Below are 17660 nucleotides of genomic sequence, written 5' to 3'. Positions count from 1 at the left end.
AGAAAAATATGGGCGCCCTTTAAAGCTGCACACCATTTTCAGTACGATTAGTGGAGTGGTTTATCAATTGCTTTCTGGTTAAAGAAGCTGTTGCACAGAATTTTGCCACCTTAGCCCTGATTTTGCTTGAGCAGAGAGGAAGGAGTGACACAAAACATATGAGATCTGCCTGGATTTTTTAAAATTGGGAATTAAGCACCAGGTCCCTTATAAAATATAAAATAAATAGTATGATAAAGTATGTGCAAAAGTTTTAGTCATGCTTGATTAGTGGGCCATAAGCATTGTGAATATACACACGTATCTTCCTTTCAGTAGCATTGATGGTAATTCATTGAAACATGCTAGGATGAAATCTCTACATTAAATCTCTTACTAAATTCTATATTAAATCTCTTCCTACATTCTAGGCCAGTGGTGGCGAACTTTTTTGGGCTCACGTGCCCAAAATGGGGGAGGGGGGACAGCAGGCGGCGTGCCACCGCCATGATAGTGGTGGTGATGGACCCAAATCCGGATCTGTAAGACTGGAAGTGGCAGTTTAAGGGGGAATCATGCCGGCAGACCAAGAGGACCTGGAAGTGGCGGTGGAAGGGGGAATCCTGGCTGCAGCCGCCTCATGAGATTTGGCTGTGCAGGGAGAGTGGGAGGAGTAGCGACCTATGGCTGGCGTGCCAGAAGAAAGGGCTTCGTGTGCTAGCTGTGGCACGCGTGCCATAGGTTCGCCATCACTGTTCTAGGCTGTAAAGTTATTCTGTATGGGCAAGGATTTAGCTGTGTTTTGTGGCTGTCAAACAATGTGACATCTGGGTTTGGTCTACCTGGAGGGTTACATCCAACATGGTTTCTTTGTCTTTTAAGAACTCAAGCTGCAACAGAACTATGGGGGAATAAATCCATATGTTAATAGCTTCTGCTGAAGATCTCTAACCTACCGTGTAGGGCGGTTATCCGCTTATTTATTTATTTATTTAAAATATTTTTGGCCCACCTTTCTCTTTATAAAGGTCTCAGGGTGGCTTACTGTACATCGTGAAAATACAATATTTAATGCTAAAACCAGTGAGCATACAAAGGTGGCTTGTGTCATTAAAAGACGATATTTAAAGCTAAAACAACAAGTATGCAAATACTAAAAAGAATCAAACAGATATCACTCAGAGAAATGGCAAGCAAAAGCAATATGAAAAACACATTCAGAGCAGTAAGGCATAGCAATCCATCTAAAAATCCCACTCAGACAACCAGAGTCTGTGGGAAAGCTTGCCTGAAGCTTCTTGCAGAAAGCCAGCAATGATGGAGCTAATCTCCTGTGGGAGGGAGTTCCAATGTCTGGGAACAGCAATAGAGAAGACCCCCTCCTGTATCACCAGCACCTGTGAAGGTGGTGGGGCCAAAAGAAAGGCCTCTCAGGATAATCTTAGCACCTGGGCAGGCTCATATTGGGAGATACAATCTTTGAGATAGCTTGGACACAAGCTGTTTAGGGCTTTATAGTTTATAGGTTAGAACAAGGAAGCTAATCCAAGTGGATTAAAGTTTAACTTAATCTAGGGATTATTATTTTTTTTGTATCAGGTGCAATGATTCCAGATTACATTCTAAGTAGGGCATCAGGGATGCAGTATGGGACATCAAAAATGGATTGCAAGAATTTGGACTTGATTTCTTCAAGGTGGTGAAAGTTTTGTGTATGTGCAGAGCTGTACACCATACACAAGTTGGCACACTGCCCTTTTATACCCTTGGAAGGAGAAAATATCTCCCTAGTTTTTAAGAATAACAAAAGTCTAAACAAAAGGTTTCATGGACTGAAGGCCACTTTCCCCCCCAGATGCAACAAATGGGCTACAATCCATGAAAGCTGTATGGTAAATGAAATTTGTTAGTCTTTCAAGCACTGCAAAACTAGCTGTTGTGTTTTAAGGGAAAATTACCAAAGACCAGCCAAAGGTGGTGATAAATATGTGTGTCTGACAATTTGGGAAGGGAGGTTTACAAAACTGGGTCAAGAGGAGGGGAATCGTTTCACGGAGCTTCTTCCTATGATACAAGAAAGAAAATTGCGTATGAGGGCAGAGATTTCAGCCGCCCTTTCCTTTCATTGCAAACCTGCCCCAATTCATTCCATATCCATCTATTCCCAATGACAACAAGTCTTGGACAGTAAGCAACAGAAAATACCAAGTTGTTTGATTTTTGTCCTTTAAGCAACAGCAAATGCTGATCAGTCGTATAGGGAGACTTAAACTGAAATGATGTTCTTGCTTGAAGAACTCTTAGACTTCAGCTTCCTGGAATCTGAGGTTTTTTTAAAGGCTAAAAGCCACATCTTGCAACCAAAGCGCCCTGGTGTTCTTTCCCCCTACATAGCTTAGTGCACTTTATCTTTCTCTCACCAGTACCCCCACTGGCCCAGGTAGTCTTCCCCTTCTTTCATCCTCCCACTTACCCTGCTTCTCTTTTTCTTTTATCAACATAATCATGTGCCATCAATTCTGACATGGTGATTCTCTTCCTGGGATTTCCAGGTAGAAAGTACTCAGAAGTGGTATACAATTCCCTTTTTCTGGAGACATCCTGGGATCATGCCCAAGGCCACACAGATTGACTCTATTCACAGGAGGTGTAGTGGGGAATTGAACACTGAACCGCTGCCAGACACCTAAACCACTGAGCTATTCAGCCAGCAACCTTTTCTCTTATGGACTGCTGTTTTCTCTTAAGAACTGAAATTTTCTTTCTCTTTATTCTCCAGCTGCTTTTCTCTCCACATACCATCTGTGCTTGTTTTCTTCCCTTTGCAGGCAAACTTCAGGAGGACTTCAAAAACCAATAACCATTGTTTGGTTATTTTGTTTTGTTTTCGCCTCCTGCACAAAGTGTGTCTTCATGCATCCAGTCAGCTTTGAAAAAGAAAAATTATAATCGTAACTATAGTTAAAATAAAATCTAATTATGATTTTATTTAATCTAATTATGATAGTGGGAATCTAATTATGGTAGTGTTAATGGAGGAAGTAGAATCAGTTGCAATACTCTATAAATATTTATCCTCTGCATATATTTTAGGGCAGGGCTCTTTTGTCAAGCTATCTTCGAAAGATGTTAATCTGGGGCAAGGGCTAGCTGATCATCTCTGGGACAGTGCTGCATTTTGGAAGGCAAGAGCTGACGGTGTAATATGTCTTCCTCATGTAATTGAGATTTTGGGGAGTTTGCCTTAGACACTGTTTTCTTGGTGGAGCCAGTCAGATGGAGCAGCCCTGTGGGAAAGAAGGAAGACATCCTGAAGACAACACCCACATAGCAGAAGATATAAAAAAGCAGATCTGCGTGGGTACCATAATCTCCCTTCTATTCTTTCCTGTGTCTCTGGCTTTTTTATTCTCTCTTCCTCCTCAGTCTTGGTTCTAAGTTTCTTTCAATATGAGTTTCAGCTCCAGACATATTCCTGCAGCAGGGTGCCCCATAGGGAGAAGCAGCAGCAGCAGCAGCTATGGTACTGCTGATGAGGGAACAAGGGTGACTCCAGGAGTCTCTGGAAAACATGCCTCTTCTGACCGAAGTAGTGGCATGTCTGCTAGGAGCCACTGTGGTGTAAGAAGTTATGGTGTGGGCCTGAGTGGAGGAAGTAGCACTGGTGGTAGCTTTGGTACCACAAGCAGTAGCTATGTATGTGCTCCTGCTGTTGGGTTTGGTAGTAGCAGTGTCCATTTTGGGCCCATTGGTGGTGGTCTTGGTAGTGGATTTGGCATCTGCAATGAAGTGGCCTTGCTCTCTTGTAATGAGAAGCTGACCATGCAGAATCTCAATGACCGTCTGGCCTCCTACCTGGACAAAGTACGATCCCTGGAGGAAGAAAACAATCAACTTGAGCATAAAATTAGGGAATGGTATGATCAGCAAGGATCACACAATGACGAAAAGGATTATAGTTGTTACCACCAACAAATTGAAGACCTGAAAAACCAGGTGAGAAAACTGTTCATCTACTACTACATAGAATCTGATTATCAAAGTAGGGTTCTGTGCTCTGAAATTCAGTGTAGACATTCTTCTTTGGATTTTTCCATTTAGTGTTTGTTGGGGGCGGGGAAGAATGACTCTGGAGTTCTATCCTCCTCGGTCAATAATTATGGCCTCTGCAGATGTCTGTGCCATATTATCTTATCAGGAGATGACAAGGAACAGGGGTTGGGGAGACCTAGTAGGTGAATTTGAATAGAAGGTTATACAGTACATACTCACACATTTTTTCGGTGGAATACAGAAGGAAAAGGTGTTGAGAAGTTAGAAAACAAAAACAATGATATCTTATACAAAGAATAATATTTGTAAAAGAAAATCTAAGAAAGGGTTTAAAAACCCTCAGAGAGGTAGCAATAATTATTCAGCAATAGACCTCATTTTATCCAGCAATAAAATAAAATCTTGAGAAACCTTAAAGAAAACAGATTCATTCATTCATTCATTCATTCATTCATTCATTGACTGTAGTCCCATTCATCAGATGCATTTGCAGCATTGGGCTACAGTTTACAGAAGTTTAATTTCAAATGTAACATGCCTGCCTTTAAGGTGACAATGAATGAAACACACACACACACACACACACACAGAGAGAGAGAGAGAGAGAGAGAGAGAGAGAGAGAGAGGGAGAGAGGGAGAGAGAGAGAGAGAGAAATGAATAGCTTGGGAATATGTTTTCTTTTCTTCCAAAAATCAAAGAATGTTGTGTCATCTTAAGATGAGCATGTGGATGGATGCAGCAACTAAATAAGTGAACAAATTGATATTTACTTACTTATTTATGTATTGCTGCCCATCACTGCAGTGCTAAAAGCAACATAAACAAGGCAGGAGATGAGATGCAGAGAAGATGGAGGTTTTGTTGTACAGGTAGGGTATAAATGGCCATCTGAGCTTTGCTGTGTTTTTTTAAATCTGAACTTTATTATTCCACCTCCTTTGCTGAAGATTATTTGTGCCACTGTGGATAACAGCAAATTGACCTTGGATATTGATAATAACCGGATTACAGCAGATGATTTCAAATTGAAGTAAGTCCTTCTTGAATTATATGGTGGTGGTGGTGAGTGGCGGTGATGGTGAATTTTTTTCTTTAGGCTCTCCTCTATTCTTAAGCATCTATACATGCACCCTTCGGTGGTCTCTATTATTAAAAAGGATTCATTGTTCTTCTTCCTTGTGGTGCAGATATGAGACTGAGCTTGCCCTGTGCCAAAATGTGGAAGCTGATATTAATGGTTTACGGCAAGTCCTGGATCAACTGACTCTTTGTAGGTCTGACCTGGAGACAGAACTTGAGTCTCTCCAGGAAGAGGTGTGCAGCCTCAGGAAGAACCATGAGGAGGTGAGACTTCCCTCCCCTTTCCCTACAAGACCCATACAAAGGGAAGAGCCTTTCAAAGGTGGGCTCCTCCCTTTCACTCCTAATAGAATAGCACTGACAAAAGAACATCTCTTCCTTCTGGTATAACAGTGGTCCCATAAAAACGTAAAATAGCATTTCCCTTGCAGGAAGTAAAGAGTCTGAAGAAGAACAAACCCAGTGGAGATGTTAGTGTGGAAGTCAGTTCTGCCCCAGGACCAGACCTGAAGAAGGTCTTGGAAGATCTGAGAAGAGAGTATGAAGCCATTATTGAGAGCAACCGCAGCGAGGTTGTGCAGTGGTATGAATGTAAGGTAGGTACTTTGTTATATATGCTGTCAGCTATTGTGTAATTCATTCATTCATAAGATGTAGATTTAAGGAGCTCCCAGATGACTGTCATAACTCAAGGTGTGATCAGACAGCTGCAAAAGCATGTCTGCTGAGGAGTTGCTCCATCTCTGTCCTTAAAAGTAGAAGCCCTACAGCTATACTAAAAGAGTCCAGCTTGGGCTTGGATGAGGGTCGAGGTGGAGTGCATTTCCTCGTGCATCATGGAAATAGATCACAGCAGAGCACTCTGTGAGCTGTCTAAATTGCAATATATGTCCATGTACGATCACTCCCTCGGTATACAACCTTGTCACTCTTTCTCCACCCTACCTACCTTAGAGGGAGATTGTGTGCATAAAACAGTGAAGAGGAGATCCACGTATAACACTTGAACTCAAAGGGAAAGGATAAATTATTAATTTAATTAGTCAGGAGCATGAAAATCATCCCTGCTGCCTAAGAATTTCTGACTTATCAATGATCATCTGTTTCCACCCATCTCTACTGCATCACAAGATCTTTATTTCCTCAGGTTGCACATTTGGTACATTTTTAAAATGTGGTGTGTGTTTTTGGTACACATTTTACAAAACATTTCTCTTTCTCCCTGCAAACATAGCACAGTAACTGTAAATGTACAGATTTCCAGGGGAAGATGTGTTCCATTTCCTTGGTGGTTTTAGTGTTATAATCTCTCCACATGAAAATACAAATCCAACAAACTTCTCTCCCAGGGAGGGAGGGAGGGAGAGAGAGAGAGAGAGAGAGAGAGAGAGAGAGAGTTCATTACTAGAAACAGACACAAAAGAGAATGCACATTGTAAGACAATACATCTTATTCTTCTGTGAAGGCTGTGGTTAAGACATGTGGTCTTTTCCTTCAGAAGGAGGAAATGCATCGGGAGGCCTGTAACAGCAGCAAAGAGGAGGAAGATTGTAAGAACAAACTAGCTGACCTGAAAAGCAAGATGCAAACACTGGGAATTGAACTGCAGGCTCAGATTGACTTGGTAAGGCTGTGATTCAGTAACCACACAACTTGAACGCAACACATTTGACAATTCTACAGTTTTCCTAAGACTGTCTCATATAACCCATGATCCATATATCACAGCTATAAAGAGCCAATCTTGGTAGTTTTCCAACAAGGTCATGAAGAAAAATGGCCCATGGGTTGGTGGTGAACCTTCAGTCCTGGTAAAAGCACATGACTTGCAAGAATTCCTGATGTGGCATGTAGCTGTAGCTAAGGCAGCACAAGATGCAGACTCTAGCAGCAGCAATATAAACTGCTGCATTTGCCATCTGCCTAGTGGCTGCCAAATGTTTTTTGTTCCCTAGGTTTGGAATGCCATATTATTTAGTTAGCTAGGTTTTACTCCGATTTGGAGCCCACATTTCTTATGCCCATTTCCAAAATCAGCTAGTCAAGAAACAGTCTTGCCCTCCCCACAACACTTACCTGTCCAGCTCCATCTCATTCCAACTACCTGTTCCAATGATATAACATATACCCATCCATGACATCAGAAGTCAGCAGTGATGAAGGACAGTCATAGGGAGAGCAAGAAAAAGAACCAAACATGTTCTGTAGAATTACATGCAGTCATGACTAGGAGCTATGTCTGGGATAAAAACAAGGCAAAATAGTCACATGGAGAGATGGGCACAAATTTAAAAAACAACTTCACCAATCTTGGAGGGCTTGTAGAGGAGAGGTAGGGAAAACCTCTCTGTGAGTTTGGTGTCTCTAGGTGCTGAGGATGTTTTATAGAGTTTCAAAGGCAAAAATGACAAATCAATTCCTTGTTTTGTCAGGAAAAAAAAAACACATGAATTGGTTTTTCATGATTCTTCAACCTTGACAAATCATGAATCAAAACAAACTGATGTTTTTCCGATTCATGCCCATTTCTAGTCACATGTTAAAGACTGACCAATTTGTTATGACCTGAGATTTCATGAACTTTAATCCATTGAATGTCCATTCCACTCTGCATATGTAACATAGACTAGTGGTAAAGTTTCATTCTGTTCTAGTTGCTCACCATCTACTTCGTTAGATCTGGCTTCCTTTGTAGTGGCCCCAGTGTGATACAATCTGCAGATTGTATTCTTTAAAACTTGGAGTCTCTTTTCTAGATCTTTACAAATTATTCTTGCAGAGGGACACCTTGCAGAACTCCTTGGCTGAGACCGAATGTCGCTATAGCAAAAACTTGGCTGAAATACAGGAGAAAATCTCCTGTGTGGAAAAGCAGCTGGGAGAGCTGAGGACAGAGATAGAGAGCCAAAACCAAGAATACAAACATCTCCTGGATGTCAAGTCTCACTTGGAACAGGAGATCCATACCTACCGCTGTCTGCTCGAGGGAGTACACCATGATATTGCGTAAGTAGATCCTCCCCATGCTCCCTAATCAATGTTTATGATCCCATGTTTTTAGGGAGTATCTATAGCAGGGGTTTTAAACTCAATTTACCTGGGGGCTGCTAGAGACAGAGTCTAGGTGAGGCTGGGCCGCATCAGATTTTCCGCCAAGCAGAGCAAGAGCCCGAGGAAGCCGCCCAGGAATTTCCTTAGCCAAGAGACAGGTGGGCTGGCTGGCAGGCTGCAGTTCTGGATGGAGGGTGCAAGAGGTGCTGTCTTGGGAGAGAGCCGGCGAGCGAGGCAAGGCTTTTTTTTTTTTAAACTCTTGACAGCAGAGGATGTGTGGGCTCTTTGGGGGGCAGGCAAGGCGAGGGCCACAAACTATCATCTGGGGGGCCGCAAATGGCCCCCAGGCTGCATGTTTGAGACCCCTGATCTATAGAGTTGTTTTGCTCAGAGCTGATGTTAATATTAGCAAATACAGTATTTAATTCACCAAGGATGTGATCAGACAGAAAGAAAGGATTGTGTCTGACTGTGCTGGCAAGGGTTGCTTTGCTGGGGGTAATCTCCCTTAAAGCAACTCTCCCATCGCTACAGGGATCACTCCAGCCTGCCCCTCCAAAAAGGGGAAGCTCTGCCACTGGACCAAAAAGGTCCAACTTGGGCATGGAGCAGAGTCAGGTTGATTCACAATCTCCTGTGCATTCTGTGATCATTGGGAAAGAGCTCACACTGGACTGTACCACAAGCATTCTAAAATGGAGTCTATTTCTCCTTCAGATCACACTGCATTCATTGGCATTTGTAAGTGATCTTTCCTCATCAGAATTGGAATGGCATTCTGTCAATTTTGGCAATTATATCATTTCCTTCCCCCCCCCCCATTTTTTACTATTAATGTCATACCTCAGCCTTCAGATCCAAAATACTGCTTTACAGCTTTGTGGCCAATTCTAGGACTTTGGGCATACATGTTCTTTTCCAGAAAAGATACTGCTACAGTTTATGAGAACAACACTATATCCTTGATCTTCTATTGCTCTTGTAAGACTAGGCCTCTCTCTTTATACTTTTTTGTTTTAGTTCTCTACCAAGAATATTGCCTTTAGCTCATGCTTGCAGATTTTACGCTCATATTGATGAGGGTTGCCAGGTCTCAGGGTGACAGCTGAATTCCTATGATTTTCCATTGTGGTGACAAATCCTAGGGCAAGCGGTAGAGGTGAGGGAGAAAATTCATTTTTCTATGTGAGAAATTGGTGGATTTCTCCATCAATTTCCACCTGGTACCACAGCTCACTATGGTATACTATGTAGCCTTCTAGTCACTACAATTTTAAAAAATAAACATTTCAGATGTACAAAAAGTGAACAAAAGGGCAATCAGAATGATCAAGAGGTTAGAGCAAATCCCCTGTGAGGAAAGATGACCGTATCTGGGCTTGTTTAGCTCAGGAAAAAAATGCAAATAACAGGAGAAATGACAAAGATACATGAAATTATACATGACCTAGGGGAAGTGGATAGGGAAAAACTCTTATCTCATTATAGTAGAACTTTTGTTCGTCCACTGAAGCTTAGCGTTGTGAGATGCAGATGGATTTAAAATAGAGTATATCATCGCAGAATGCCTAAAGAATGGAATTCCCTCCCATAGTAAGTGATGATATCTGCCTATCTGGACAGCTTTAGAAGATAAAAGATAAATTCATGTCTGTTATCATGAAGGGTATACAGTATATTCTCTCCAACAGCACAAACAACATTTGCTTAGGAGCAGAAGTGGGAGGGTGTGTGTTGAGCATTCATGTCGTGTCTCAATGGGCTTCTGGTTGTCAACCGATTGACTAGTGTGTAAAGAGAACACTAGACTAGATGGGCCTTTGGAATGATCAAGTAAAGGCTCATCTTAAGATATATAAAAAAGACTGTACATGATGAAGATGAGGCCCTGCGCATGTGCACACTGCTTAGAATAGAAAATGATTTCCCATGTGGTGGCCCCCTTTGGTGTCACCACAACCTATAACATCTGCAGTGGCTTTGCAACTTAGACATCGTACTATACATGCACTTAATAAAGTTTTAAACAAGATTTTTTTTTCCAAATGGGCCTTTCTTGTGTCTGTGGGCTATTTGCACATGTATTCTATCCTCACCCATCTCAAATGTGGCTCAATCTCTTCAATTTGAACAATACTATTTCTGTACCTTTATATGGGTGTTATATTTTGTGAGCTGCTTTATGAAAATGAATCCGCTTTGTGAAAGCAGAAGGTGAATGAAGGAATGTATAGGTAACATATATACACGTGTATAAAAGCATGCATGAATGGTTATTTCCAGCTTCCCTTTTTTAGCATCCTCCATTACCCTTTCCCCCTCTGTCCAACAGTGGTGAGAACAGTGCTACTTCAGGAGGAGGTGTGGCCAGAGTCTCTCACATGCCCACTTCGTCTTCCGGATCCCATGGTTGCCTTAAAAGGTAAGGGAAGAGGCTCATGTTCCTGGATTAAGTCGCGAACCCTGTATCATTTTAAGAAAAGCACGCTTTCCTTCTAGAAAATTGCTCTACCTCAGGGAAGATTCCTGAAAAATGAAAGAATGATCTCTGAATACCAGGAAGGTTGCCATACCTGTGGATGCTCAAGCAGCCAAGAGAGGTCAGCTTCTTTCCCTGTCTTGGCCACTTTTTCTTTCACATCTATGGACTCCACCCCCTTATGATTTTCATCGTATGTTTATGTGCATCTTAATTCTCATTGCCTCATATCAGTTTTTCATTCTTGCTGCCTTTTTATTTAATCAATAGATTTGCCACCTACTGGCCAGAATCCAATTAGCATTAGCACTAGATAATGCATGACATGTCACAGCTAACCACAGCTAAGTAATTCATCTCAGTGAAACAATTAGATATGTGACTGAGCACACAACTGGCATCTCATCAATTAGAAACAATTCACAACAGCGAGTTCAGCAAACCGTATGTGAACATGAGTATGACTCTGGCCACTGTAAAGGATTTCTTGATGAATATTCTTTTTAATGGTACATCTTCTTTTGTGTGAATGCAATAATCCTATATACATTTACCTCGAATAAAGCCCCATGGAACTCAATCCATGAAGGCTTCTTCTGTCGGTGTTTTCTCATCTTCCATATGCTTTGGGGCATAGATAGGGCCAGGACCAAACCCCAGCCTTGATACTCCCATGCTCCCAAACCCTTCCCCATGTTGATATGGTCTTTCAACACAAAGAAGGACATTCACATTCCGAAAAAGCCATCACAGCTGGCCATTTGCAGGCAATTACAGAGCGTATCTCCCTTTCTCCCAAATTCTCCCACAGATGAACCTTTTAGTACTTCCAGTGTTAAAGGAATACATTGCAAATAGTAGGAAATATTGGCTGAAATTCTGAATCAATGGAACTGATGGAAGAGCTGATTCCCCACTGACTTCATGGACCTGTTCTTGTATGACTTACACTTTGCTAAGCAACAGGATTTCTTTTTCCATAGCTGAAGTTCTTTTCTCTTTTCTTTTTCTTCCTCCAGGGTGACACTGATAGACTGTGAAGGAAAATAGCATCATCTGCAGATATATTTGCACAACTCTGTCCTCTAAAATTTTGGGGTTCTTTACAGTAAGCAAAAAGAATCTTCCTTCAAACTATCAAATATATGGACACCAATATATATAACTGAGGTTCTTCCAGCCTCACCTCCATATTCACTTCGATAAATGTAGGGTGTTGCCACTGCCGTATACATTAGCTAGCTGGTCTTGTGAGCTTGGGCTTGGGTATTCTGCTGAAAATTGGACTTTATTAAATAAATTATGCTTCTGCCTGATGCAAACAACAACTGTGTCTTGGTTGGTCATTGGAAGTTCTGTTTGTTATCCCAAACAGAGAGCCCAGCAAGCTATTGAAAATGCTTTTGTTGGTAAATAAGGCTAAATGCCTATAGACATCTATTTTATTTCTGCCAGAAGGACAGGCTGGATTTCAGTGCAGAATTGGCCAATCAGACAGCACAGGCATCAGTCCTAGCCATCCTGCCTTGGATAGCTACTGAAAATCCCAAGGCTATAGGTGTAAATGTATATTGAATAACTGGGTTTATAAGCTACTATTTTATATTTCCTACATTGACACAGAATGAGGCTACATTTGGGAGAAATTGCAAGGAATTTCAGATAGAGACCCATAGCTCCTGTTCTCCATCACAATGGGCAGCTAAGTCCACAGCCCAGGGAAGCCCACTCCCAGAAGAAAGAAACACTGGAGGGCATTCTGCCAAGAGTTCCATCAAACCAGCCCTAATCCTGGTATTGGACTGAGGTCAGAACCCTCCTAAATTCTCCTACTAGACCCTTCAAGTCACTCAAACTCATTTTCAAAAGATGCAAGGCATAGATTAAAGAGAACAATCGTAGGAGACCATCTCTTTAGCACAAGCACATTTAGCTATTTTTTTAAAACTGCACACAAAAATGTAGATGTAGAGTTTAATGCATGAATTTAAAAAGCACAAATGTAAATGTAGAGCTTAATGCATGGGTTAAAACAGCCATAAATAAAAGGGGCTAAGTAGAAAACGTTTACAGGGCAAGACTTACTTTTAACTTGCATGAAACTACATTTCTGATGTCCAGATCAAAATAACCTGCTGGTCTCTCCGGAAGCAGTTAGTCTTGAGGTGCTGCAACATTTTTGTCTCCTTAATTTTTTTATTTTTGTTTTGTTTTTGCCTAACATGCTAGCATAGATGAACATGGCTACCTCTTATAAAAGTGCCAGCTCTTGTCCCCCTAGTGTCTTGAGCATTGGTACAGAGCCTAACAGATTCACTCCTCAGTCAAAAAGACAGCTCAGCCACAGTACGGTCAACAAGAAGGCAGTATTCATGTGAAAAACAAGACTGACCTTCTTCATTTTAAAGACCTCAAAACTTTGGGGGATGGATTCCATGACCTAATTTCAAGCCACTTGTCCTCTTTCTTAAGGAGTTATGTCTGAGTTAGAACAAAGAAGGGAAGTCTTTCAAAACAGGGATGAAAATTGTGTGACCTCCATACCACTTATGATCCATGGAGGTTCCTGGTGTGGCCTGCAGTTCTTCCCCACAACAGTTTGCACAACTATTAATTTTAAACATATTTTCATATACCTAATATGGACCAAAATAACCTTTCTCCCCCAAATTAAAAGTGAGATCTGGAGTGAAAACAGCCCTTGGCCTCCCACCCTAACTGAGAGAAGGAACAGTAGAACAACAACATGGCTATTAGACCTCTTGTTGAATGACCCATTGGGGAGAATGTTGACATCTTTTTTTCTCCTGCAGGCATGGGCCTTGGTGGTCTCACAGGAGACAACATTGGATGCTGGGTTTACCACAGTATTTGAACTCAATTATTTGATTTTGAGAGAGAGAGGGATGGAAGGAGAGAGACACACACAGAGAGAGAGATTATTAGTATGTGTAAATCTAGCACAGTGGTTCCCAGCTTTGGATCCCCAGATGTTCTTGGACTACAACTGCCATCAATCCTGGCTTGTACAGCTAGTGGTGAAGGCTTCTGGGAGTTTTAATTTAAAAATATATGGGGAACCAAGGTTGGGAATCACAGCTCTAATAGTGAAGAAACAAACTCAACAGAGCTAGGAGATGGAAAAAAAATTGGTCACTCATTCTTCAAATATTAACTCTGGGGTGATAATTTTGGGATATATGCTTGTTTTCTTCTTGCTATTGGATTTATTTATTTATTGCCCGGGGATGCCTGGCACTTACTATGTGGCTGCAGATTCTGAGCTAAAGATACTTTTCTCCTACACTATTTTTTTTATTTATCCCTCATCAAGGACACCAATGCTTCACACTGTAAAACAGAGTGTTTATTTGAGCTAGGACATTGTTCAAGCCCTGTCAGCCTGGCTTCTGCCTGAAAACTGTGCACTCCTTAGCTTTTTTTCCTGAAACAAGAGATCAGGATGATTTTCAAAAAACAGGTTCCAAATACTGCAGATGAACAATACTACTGAATTAAAGTTCCAGTTCTCATATTTCCAAAACTTCATATAACTTTCCCCTACTTAACGGCTGGCCCTAACTGACCTTCTTCCCCACCCACCATATTATCTTTCATTTCCCTAGCAACCAACAGGTAACCAACAACATTGACTTCATTCTGTCTTTTCTCTGGTTTGCTTAAAGAAAGAGCCACTGTTTTAGGAAATGTACTCTGCAGGTGCCCCCAGGCTCTTCCCCAGACCAGCAAAAGATGATGTGAACAATCTTCCTGAATACCTTGTTACTGTCAGTTCAGCAAGATTCTACTATGCTAACTGGACAAAAAAGAGGACAGCTTCTTATGATTAAGCCAAAAAAATATTTTACAGCCATTATATAAATCTTACCATGACCTGTCAGGACATTGGTGATCATGTCAGATTAAGAAATGAAATTGGCACCCACCCGTCCCTTCTTCTTGAACACACTATGTGTGTTCATTGTGTTAGCCTTCCCAACTAGAACACTTTAACAGGATATTTCCAGTGTGTCCTTGCCTTGACCCAGAAGTGACAAAAGTTATGATTTTTGGACCACAGCTTCCAGAATATCTCAGCGAGCATAGCTTAAGTCACACATCATAATGTTGTCACAATTCTTCAATGACTTCTAACATGGCGTCTGTTATTTCCACATTTGTTTGTGGTCTGTGAATGTACAGTTAAAAAAAGAACAAACCCTCATTATAATAGTTGTAAGATTTTCAGTGACAAAATGTTCACACTAGAGCTGTACTGTTTTGAACTACAACTCTCAAAGTTCTCTGCATAGCATACCTATGCTGCCTATAGGGCATTCGGGATGTTGCAGTTCAAAACTACAAACTGGCACATCTCTAGTCCACACGTAAGCACTGTGCTGTCGTTCTCCATCTTCCCTTTAGAGGGTGTTCCTACATCTTTTATTTCTCTCTTACTAGAGGTCTCAGGTTTGAACTATTTTGGCTTATTACGTGATTGCTTTGTTTAATCATGCAAGTAGGTCATTTTTGGTTGCATAACAAAAATGTGTCCTAAAGTAGATAAGGAAGAAAGGGAATATGCTGGGAGAAGCTGCATTTTCAACCTAGTGCAGTGATGGTGAACCTTTTTGAGCCCGGGTGCCCAAACTGCAACACAAAATTATTTATTTCAAAGTGCCAATACTGCATTTAAACCCTGAATGCTGAGATTTTAGTTTAGAAAAAACAACTGCTCCTGCACTGCAAGCGTTAAATGCTTCTCCCCCCCCCCCCGGGCGGTATTAAATAAATACTTACTGGTGGGGCAAATCTGCCATCCAGTGGGAGGGAGTTCCAAAGGCTGGGAGAGTCTTTGAAACACAGCTGCATCTTTGATAGTGCAGGGATGGTGTTAAAATACTCGCATGTGTTTTAAACACTTAGGTTGTTTTCTTAACGGGCTCCTTATAATATCTTTTTCATGGCAAGGACAAGAAAAAAAGGTCAAAAAAAGAGGCAAAAAAGCATTAAAGGCTTCATTGTGTGACTGTGCCCATCCTTATTCATTTATTGCTTTCATTTCCCCCCTAGCTCAGGGCTTAAGAAAGTTCCTTTTGGTGCGAATGCTGGAAGATAACTTTTTGGAGCACCAGCCTAGAATCCTGTCAGAAGGCCAACATGGGGAGATTTAACAATCAGAAGTATTGGTCACAGGGGATACATTAATAGGCCACAAATGTAAAAAAAATCATGCGAAATGCAACCTTTTGTGGATGAACCACATGATCAGAGGGACTGTTGACGTCATCTTCAGGACTCAGCCTGCTGCTGCCTTGGGAAACCAACCCCACTCTCCTGGGTCTTTGTGACCTCACAGAGTCCCACCTCTCTGCTGGCATATAAAAGGGGCTTGCTGGGCAGGGCAGGAGACCAGAAGGGAGGCCAGTGGCCAGAGGGCAGTCCGGCAGAGAGAGCAGCAGCGGCTGCAGGGGACCCAGCCCTTCTGCCCAAGGCAAGTTCAAGCAGATGAATTTGCTATGTGGGCTTGCGAGTTAACAGCTCGAGGCTGGCGGAGATCCATGGCTTGAAGCTGGCTGATGTCGGTGATGGACCAGGGGGAAGTCGGTGGACACTGGCAGACAGAAGCTGGTGGAATCTCCCTGCGCAAGCTGGCTGAGGCCACAAGGCAGAGGCCAACAGGTTTGCGGATGAAGCTGGGGGATGTTAGCCTCCTGAAGCCAGCTGGCAGAAGCTTGGTGGATATCGGTGAATGGAAGCCTGGGCGTGTGTGTGAATGGCTGGTGGAGTGAAGGTGTGTGTGTGTCGGAGGGTGACTGGTGTGTGTGTATATGTATGTGTGTGTGAATGTGTGTGTGAATGGGCTGGCTGGCATTCTGTGGGGATGTCGCCAGGGCGTGTGTGTGACCTGAGCATTCAGGAGCTGGCGGAGGCTGGCTTCAGAAGCGGAATAGAAGAGATGAACGGGTGGATATTCCTGGTGGAAGCCAGTGGATGTTAGCAGGCAGAACTTCGGGACGAAGTTGCCAGAACATTGGTCGGTGGATACACCTGGGCTGAAGCCAGTTGACGGCAGTGGACAAGCTTGCCCCTTAGTTGTTTTTTTTTTCTCTCTCTCTCTCGTAGGACCTGAAGCATCCTCTTCTGCAGGGGGATGCGAGGGACCAGAAGGCAGGTGTTCTGCTGGAGCTTAACCAGGCCATTGTCTCCACTGAGGATACCCGTTTAGCCTCTTTTCCAAAACCAATAAAAGAATTTTCCTGAATAGTTTTGAAGTGCTGTCTTATTAGTCAGGGGCTGTCACGGGATTATCTTCCTCATCCCCTCATTATATCTGGAGCCCAATGCCTCGGGTGGGTCTTTGTGAAGTCATAGTGTGGAGCCTTGTGATGTCACAGGAATTGGGAACATAATTCTCCATGCATGTGTGAGGGAGTGAGCTAGGCATTGTGGGTTCCCTGTCTGAGCTCCTAACCAAGTATACTATGTGTCGTGTTGGACAGACACAGGAAGCCAGTGAGCCCTGGTGCCATTCGGAGAGTGTTGGAGTTGGGTACCCAAACACTATAGCTACCCCGTAACAATAAATGAGACTCGCTCCCTCCCTTTCACCACTGCTCCTCACATTTGTTTGCCTGGCCTGGAAACTCAGGGGAGCCCAGCCATTTCCTGGCACAGCAGCTCATTCTCTGAGACCTGGCAAGCCTCATCATCATCAACACCATGAGCACTCCATGGACTTGCAGAGTACAAGTGGGGAGAAAATATGCCACTTCAAAGAACCTTCCAGTCCAACCTCTCACACCAGTGCCACAACCGAGGAAATGGAAATGGGCAATGATATGGAGATGAGCGTACATTAAAATTTCATGTGGATCCATGCCATGGATAGATGGCAAAAATACACTGGTACTGCAGAATCTGCTGCTTGAAGGCAGTGGCTGCCTCTGAGTGCCTAGTGCAGTGATGGTGAACCTTTTTTGAGCCCGAGTGCCTAAACTGCAACACAAAATTGA

The 17660-nt window shown here is 42.5% G+C and overlaps 1 non-coding gene across 1 annotated transcript; it reads left to right on the top strand.

Annotated features, from left to right (window-relative positions):
* The first annotated feature begins 888 nt into the window (after nucleotides 1-888).
* LOC110074854 (uncharacterized) lies at nucleotides 889-14373 on the top strand. The gene is made up of 2 exons (XR_013537558.1): nucleotides 889-10587; nucleotides 11664-14373. It is a non-coding gene; the product is annotated as an uncharacterized LOC110074854 (transcript).
* Nucleotides 14374-17660: the final 3287 nt, after the last annotated feature.

The sequence above is a fragment of the Pogona vitticeps genome, chromosome 6 (genome assembly GCF_051106095.1).
Source record: "Pogona vitticeps strain Pit_001003342236 chromosome 6, PviZW2.1, whole genome shotgun sequence".
NCBI lineage: Eukaryota > Metazoa > Chordata > Lepidosauria > Squamata > Agamidae > Pogona > Pogona vitticeps.
The sequence above is the reverse complement of the archived record's forward strand: the minus strand, read 5'-3'. Positions and strand labels throughout refer to the sequence as shown.